Source organism: Macaca mulatta, chromosome 5, assembly GCF_049350105.2.
Source record: "Macaca mulatta isolate MMU2019108-1 chromosome 5, T2T-MMU8v2.0, whole genome shotgun sequence".
NCBI classification, from domain to species: Eukaryota; Metazoa; Chordata; class Mammalia; order Primates; family Cercopithecidae; genus Macaca; species Macaca mulatta.
Genome location: NC_133410.1, coordinates 29,204,752 through 29,213,254, shown reverse-complemented (window position 1 = coordinate 29,213,254; position 8,503 = coordinate 29,204,752).

Genomic DNA, 8,503 nt, shown 5'->3' with positions numbered 1-8,503 from the left:
ATAATAGCACTGAGCCCTAATATGCACAATTTATCTATTTAAACCCTGATTTAAATGTTATTTTTTAAAACTGGAAAACTAAACCTTTATGTATAATAGCACATGTATGTTTGGCAAAGACAAAGATTGTATGATGCTTATCAGGAAATACAAACCTACTGCCTCAGAAGGTGTGTTTACCTACATAGGGAATTACCTCTCTGGGTCATAGTGACTTACCAATTAATGCCTATTACTGTTGACTTCAGTTTTCAACAAGTCACCATGAATTATGTTAATTTTTTTCTTCCCCCCCCTTTTTTTTTTTTTTTTACTCCATTCTATCTTGTGATAATTTGTATCCAGCAGGTCTTAATAGCTATTATTTTTAGCATGCTTGGTATGCCAAAGGCACTACCTAATATGCTCTGACCCTCTTATATTTTTTATTTTATCTAATACTGACAATTTCTATAAAAGCAATACAAAAACTGAGACTTAGAATTCAGGGCTATGACCATATGGACAGAACTCTATGTGGCTGAGCCAATATTGGAAACCAGGTCTGGCCCATCCCATAATTTTGGTAGTTAATCAGTGTCCTCTAATACTTAACGACATGTGCTAAATTAGATATCTGATGTCATTTTAAAAGTCCAGACTGGTTGCTGTCTATTACAAAATTCTCCTCGTTCCAATTCCACTAAAAAAGGTCATTGAAATATTTTTCTCACAAAATATTGCTTGAGCTCCCTCCAACTTGGCAAAAATAAAACAAAACAAACACAGATAAATAAAATTATCCTTTGGCATTTGAATATTTATGGAAGGCAGTACTTAATCTTCGTTGAGTTGTAATCTCCACAGAGCATAAGAAATAAACAAAGCTATAGACAATCTTGAAATATATTGCATTCAGCTCCAGAAGGGCCACAGATATTCTGAAGCCTGTTTATAGCATTCATTCAAGTTATGTTTTCTGAAGTACTATTTACACATTCCAGATTAAACAATATGTTAACTCATGCACTGTTATCTAAAGATATTTTATATTTTATATCCATTGATTCTGATTAGATAACAAGAGAGCCAGTTTGGTGTTACTATGTCTGTATCATCTTAAAAATTCAGTTTTAACTAAGTGAAACTAGACCTCAGGCTCGAAGTCTTCAGCAGGAAAGATTATCTATCTATAATTTAATAAAATTTCGTTTCATAATATTGTTTTTGGCAATGTTATTTGCAATTTTGGTTATTAAGCACCAAATTTATAAATATATATATATATATATATATATATTTTTTTTTTTTTTTTCAGACACAGTTCCACTCTTGTCACCCAGGCTGGACTGCAGTGGCGCAACCTTGGCTCACTGCAACATCCGCCTCCTGGGTTCAAGCGATTCTCCTGCCTCAGCCTCCCGAGTAGCTGGGATTACAAGTGCCCACCCCGAAGCCTGACTAATTTTTGTATTTTTAGTAGAGATGGGGTTTCACCATTTTGTCCAGGATGGTCTTGAACTCCTAACCTCAGGTGATCCACCCGCCTCACCCTCCCAAAGTGCTCAGATTACAGGCGTGAGCCACCACATCCAGCCAAGCAACAGAAGATTTTTTAGGAATGGTTTTAAGAATTTTACATAAATTATTTCACTTATCATCAGTGACCTATGTCAGTCATACAAAGTTTCCTTTTAAATATTTAAATATGAAAAAATAGTTAGTTAAAGCTAGAAGTTAACATAAATGTTTGTCAAAAGATTATCGATGTGGTATGTGAATTACTAAAACTTGGGAAATATTTTATTAATAAGTGTTCAATTATTTTGTATAAAATATATGACCAACCTTAGATGATTTTTTCTTTTTTATTATTAGTTTTCACCATTCTGGAAGAATTGTGTCTAAATGATGGAAGATGATAATTAGCTACATGTGAAGGACACAGTGAGTGTGCTCTATGTTACTACTATAGATTGTGTCAATGATTGTGTAGTCCTATTTGTGTTGTCCTCATGAAATAACCTGAAGTAGAAGTAAAGTTGACTGGAAGTGATGATGGAATATTTGTGACTGATCCTCGGATAGAAACTGAGGGAAAATAAATCATATTCTATCTTACCATTCTTGACACACATCCAACTGTTTGCTAATATGTAGTCATCTTTATTTTCACTTTCTTGACAGTATTACGTATAAATAGGTATTTAGATAGAATATAAATAAGTATTTAGATAGAAATAGGGAAACCACTGGTTGTCAATAGATTCCCATAAATCTGAAATAAAGTCGTTCGCTTATAAGGAATTTTTTTTTTTTTTCTGAAGAAATGCAATTCATACAAATGCACTACCAAGGCTACCACCATAACACGAAGCCCAAGATAAATATCTGGAATTAGAGCGTAATAATACGGAATAGGAATTGCTATTACCTTCTTTGGAAAACATGTAGAATATCAGGAAAATAAAAACAGAAAAGAAACATATTCTAGAGAGAAAGAAGAATATAAAAAAGAATGAATGTTATGTTAATGATCACCTAATATTTGAAAATCATAGCAAGTTATAGTTGTCCTTCTAGTTCATCTGATGTAGTAGAGGGATATATTAGAAATAAATACATTAAAATATCTTCTCAATCAAAATTTTCATGATGTTAGTAAATGTTCTCTTTCCTTCTTCCCTTTTGTCCTTTTTAACTCCATGATGATATGCTTCTCCCCTTCCTATCTTCCTTCCTTCCTTCTTTCCTTCCTTCTTTCCTTTTTTCCTTCCTTCCTTCCTTCCTTCTTCCTTACTTTATTCATCCCTTCTTTCCTCCCTCCCTTCCTTCCTCCCTCCCTTCCTCCATCCCTTCCTTCACTCCCTGCCTTCTTCCTTCCTTCCTTCCTTCCTTCCTTTCTTCCTTTCTCCCTTTCTTCCTTCCTCCCTTCCTTCCTCCCTTCCTTCTTTCTCCCTCCCTTCCTTCCTCTCTTCCTCCCTCCCTCCCTTCCTCCATTCCTTCCTTTCTCCTTCCCTTCTCTCCTCCCTTCCTCTGTCCCTTTCTCCCTCCTTCCCTCCCTCTCTTTCTCCCTCCCTTCCTCCTTACCTTCATTCCTCCCTCCCTCCCTGCCTTCCTCCCTTCTTCCCTTCCTCCCTTCTTCCCTCCCTCTCTGCCTGCCTCCCTTCCTTCCTTCCTTCCCTCTTTCCTTCCTTCCTTCCTTCCTTCCTTCCTTCCTTCCTTCCTTCCTTCCTTCCTTCCTTCCTTCCTTCATCTGGGCTTGCCATCCTCCCTTCCATTTTTATTTTTTTCTTTCACTTTCTCTCCCTGACATTATCTTTCATTAATTTCTTTTCTCTTTCACAAATACGTTTTAAGCGTTGTTAGTTTTCAGAAAAAATTCTATAATATGGTAAATAAAAATAAACCCTCAAGAAGCTTGAAATGTACAAATAGAACTTAAAATAACAACATATTTAGTAATTGAAAAAATAAGCAAAAAATTTCTATTTTGAGATTGTAATAAAGTTCTAAAAGAGTTCCTGTCATGTGGAGATTGATTATAACTGAGAGCACATTTCATGAGAGAGTTTGCATTAGGTCAGAGCATGAGACCTCAGACAAAAGTTCTACAAAGGAAAAGTATGTTGGAGGAAATGGTATCTTAGACAAGAAAGCAACTTTATAATAGACAGTGATAGAGGAAAAGTAAGCAATACTCTTTGAGTTGAGCATAAAGCTTTGTAACAGTAGGTGTATAAAATCCCACGTCTATTCTAGTTTTCAGTAGAACGAATCGTGCGAACTGATAATTTTAGAAGTATATTCTTTACTCATTACCTTTAATCAAATGCTAAAAGGGGGTAAATTTCTAATTCCTTTCAAACAGGTAGATAGAGAGTATATAAAGACCTTACATATTCCTGAATCTTTATTATTTTTTTAAAGATCTTATATAAATAAAAAGAATTCTAAAATAGAATTTTTGAAGAATTTTACTTAGGTGAAACCATTTGACTATCTCAGTTAAAATCATGTTTCTCCATAATATATTATTATTTTTATTTTAATTAATATGCAAAGACATTCAAAATGCATCTAAAAGACTAAATAGATGATCATTTGTTTTAGGGAATGAAAAACTATAGATATGCTAATTAATTTTTTATATAGAGGAAGCATTTTATAATAGATAAATGTACAGACATCCTAGGATGACAATTCTACTTCTTATCTCACTGCCATATAACACAAAAGTATTTGGGTTCCTTTTGACAGCGGGAGGGTACATAACACATCAGGTGTTAGTTCTTTGTTCCTTTGCCTGAAAATAACACATGACACTTCTGATTACATTGTATTGGCTAAGATATGTCATATGATCATTGCTAACTCTATGGGGGTATACACCTGGAGAGAGAAAACATACAAAGTCTTAGGGTGCTCTGCTCCTGTCTATTATAGAAGGTTAGGTATTTTTTAGTGAGAATTTGTTCTACTGCTATGCATTTTTATCTCTAGATATAGAAATTTTAATGAATGTCACACTGACCTTTTCCCTAGGTAAAAAGCTCCCCTGCTTTTACTAGAAGAAAGGCACATAGTTCAGAGGAGAGGACTCACTAAAAAAAGTAAGATACAATGAAGCTGTTCCTAGAAAGTATGTATTAATTGAAGTAGCAAATCACTTGAAAGAAATCTCCTATACTCTGCCATCTTTCCCTTTGCAAGCTCTTTATGGAAAAGTAACAAATGCAAATAAGCCTCATTTCAAGAAGAGTAATAACCTTAATTCATTATATATAGAATTCAAACATAAACACTCTTTAAAAAAAGAAGAAAAAATACATAGCACATACCACACATACACACACACACACACACATAACTGTTTAATCAGTTATCTTATGCAACATTATATTTGTAATATTTATCCATCCCATTTCATATTCATGTATTTTGCTTATTTTTTTTAGCAAGGATACATTTAGTAATCTGTCATGAAATGATTTTAAAATTTGAAGTTGGAAGGTTTTTTTAAACTTTTATATTAGGTTCAGGAGTACAGGTGAAGGTTTGTTATACAGACAAATTGCTTGTCAGGGGTTGTTTGGTGTACAGATTATTTTATCACTCGGATAGTAAGCATAATAGTCAATACGTAGTTTTTCAATTCCTCTCCCTCCTGCCGTCCTCCACTCTCAAATTGGTCCCAGTGTCTGTTGTTCTCTTCTTTGTGTCCATGTGTATTCAATGTTTAGCTCCCACTTAAAAGTAAGAACATATGATATTTGGTTTTCCATTCCTCTGTTAGTTCACTTAGGATTATGGCCTCCAGCTCCATCCATCTTGTTGCAAAGGACACAATCTTGTTCTTTTTTAATGGCTTCATAGAATTCCATGGTGTATTTGTACCACATTTTCATTATCCAGTCTACTGTTGGTGGGCATTTAGGTTGACTCCATGACTTTGCTATTGTGAATGGTGCTGTGATGAACATACGTATGTGTTTTCATGGCAGAATAATTTATATTCCTTTGGGTATGTACCCAATAGTGAGATTTCTGGGTTGAATGGGACTTCTATTTTAAGTTATTTGAGAAATTGACACACTGATTTTCACAATTGCTGAAGTCATTTACATTCCCACCATCACCATCAGCATATAAATGTACCCTTTTCTCTGCAACCTCACCAGCAACAGTTTCTTTTCTTTTCTTTCTTTTTTTTTTTTTTTTTTTTTTTTTTTGACTTTTTTAGTAACCATTCGGACTGGCCTGAGATGATACTTCAATATAGTTCTGATTTGCATTTCTCTAATAATTAGTGATGTTGAGCACTTTTTCATATGATTGTTGGCCGTGTGTGTCTTCTTTTGAAAAGTGTCTGTTCATGTCCTTTTTCCACTTTTCAATAGGATTGTTTGTCTTAGCTAGTTAATTTGTTTTAGTTCCTTATAGGTTCTGAATATTAGACCTTTGTTGGATGCATAGATTACAAATAGTTTTTCTCCTTCCCTAGGTTGTCTGTTTATTCTGTTGATAGTTTCTTTTGGTGTGCCACTCTGAGGAACGTAATAAAATGATACGGGAGATAAAAGAGAAAATGGCTATTTCATAAAACAACCAAACTGAACTGATAGAGCTGAAAAACTTAGGTCAAGAATTTGATAATACAATTGCAAATATTAACAGCAGAATTAACCAAGCTGAAGAAACAATCTCACGGCTCAAAGACCAGTTCTCTGAAATAATTCAGTAAGACAAACAATAAAAGAGAATGAACAAAACCTATGAGAGATATGGAATTAGCTAAATACAACAAATCTAAAACTTATTGGTGTCCCTGAAAGAGAGAAAGCAAGCAAATTGGAAAACATATTTGAGGATATAATTCATGAAAATTGTCCCAACCTTGCTGGAGAAGCCAACAATCAAATCCAGAAAAGGCAGAGAACCTCTGCAAGATACAATGCAAGATGAGCATCCTCAAGACATCAGATTATCCAAGGTTGAAATAAAAGGAAAAATGTTAAAGACAGCTAGAGAGAAAGGGCAGGTTGCCTACAATGAGAACCCCATCAAGCTAACAGCAGACCTTTCAGCAGAAACCCTACAAGCCAGGAGATAATGGGGTCCTATATTTAGCATTTTTGAAGCAAAGAAATCTAATCAAGAATTTCATATCCAGCCAAACTAAGCTTCATAAGTGAAAGAGAAATAAGGTCATTTTCAAAAAAGCAAAGGCAAAAGGAATTTGTTATCACTAGACCTGCTTTATAATAGGTCCTTATGGGAGTGCTAAATATGAGAAGGAAAAACCATTACTGGCCACCATAAAAACACATTTAGGTATGCAAACAATTGATACCATAGCACATATTCAGCCACTAAAAAATAAACAAAATACATTGCACAAAAATAATTCCAGAAAAATAAAATTGTATAGATTAATTTCTTCTGTTCGTAAATATTGAAGAGCATAGTTGTGAGTAATTAAAAACACACTTCAAACATTAGAATACAAATAACGATAAAAGAATAGGACATACACTTTTAACATGGCCAAGATTAAGGGAGCTTAAGAAAGAAAGTAAACAAAAATCACATGGAAATAAAAGTCCATGAGACTCAAAAACAAATAAGCAAGAGAGTACTATAAAAAAACGTTCATGGCCGGGCGCGGTGGCTCAAGCCTGTAATCCCAGCACTTTGGGAGGCCGAGAAGGGCGGATCACTAGGTCAGGAGATCGAGACCATCCTGGCTAACACGGTGAAACCCCGTCTCTACTAAAAAATACAAAAAACTAGCCGGGCGAGGTGGCGGGCGCCTGTAGTCCCAGCTACTCAGGAGGCTGAGACAGGAGAATGGCCCGAACCCGGGAGGCGGAGCTTGCAGTGAGCTGAGATCCGGCCACTGCACTCCAGCCTGGGGGACAGAGCGAGACTCCGTCTCAAAAAAAAAAAAAAAAAAAAAAAAAAAAAAAACGTTCATATGGGGCTGGGAGCAGGGGCTCACGCCTGTAATCTCAGCACTTTGGGAGGCCGAGGCAGGAGGATCGCCTGAGGTCAGGAGGTTGAGACCAGCCTGACCAACATGGTGAGACCCCATCTCTACTAAAAATACAAAAATTAGCCGAGTGTGGTGGCAGGTGCTGTAATCCCAGCTACTCGGGAAGCTGAGGCAGGAGAATCGCTTGAACCTGGGAGGCGGAGGTTTCAGTGAGCCGAGATCACATCACCACACTCCTGCCTGGGTAACACAGTGAAACTCAAAATCAAAAAGAAAGAAAGAAAATTTCATATGTGAAAAATAAGGAGGAAAAAGTATAAGTAAAATGGAAAAAGGGCAGAAATAAAAGAATGAAAGAGAAGAGGAAAAATGTAGAGGCCAAATGTGATCTAATAGATGCACAGTTGACTTTTCTGAGAAGGGAAGACTAACATGAAAAAGACAAAGACATAAACTACAAATCAGCTCCCCATAAACAATTAGAAAATCAGAATGTAAACACTAAGAAATACCGTATTTTCCCAAGAAAATACCACACTGTGAGCAAGTAAACCATTTGCCTTAAAAATCAGTTAAATAATGTTGAACATTTATTTCATATGTGGATAAAAATTTAACTTTCTTTGATAATGTAAGAAATGAAAATAACACAGGCATACCTTGTTTTACTGTGCTTTGCTTTATTGCACTTCACAGATAATGCATTTTTTTTTTACAAATTGAAGCTTCATGGCGAGCCTGCATCAAGCAAGTTTATAAGCACCACTTTTCCAACAATGTGTGCTCACTTCCTGTCTCTGTGTCACGTTTTGGCAATTCTTGCAATATTTCAAACTTTTTTATGACTATCATATCTGGTGTGGTTGATCTGTGATCAGTGCTCATAGATGTTACTATTGTAATTCTTTTGGGGTGCCACAAACCACGCCCATATGAGACAAGGAACTTAATACATATTGTGCATGTCCTAACTCCTGCACTGATCTGCTGTTCCCTAATCCATCTCTCTCTCTCTTTGGGCCTTCCTAT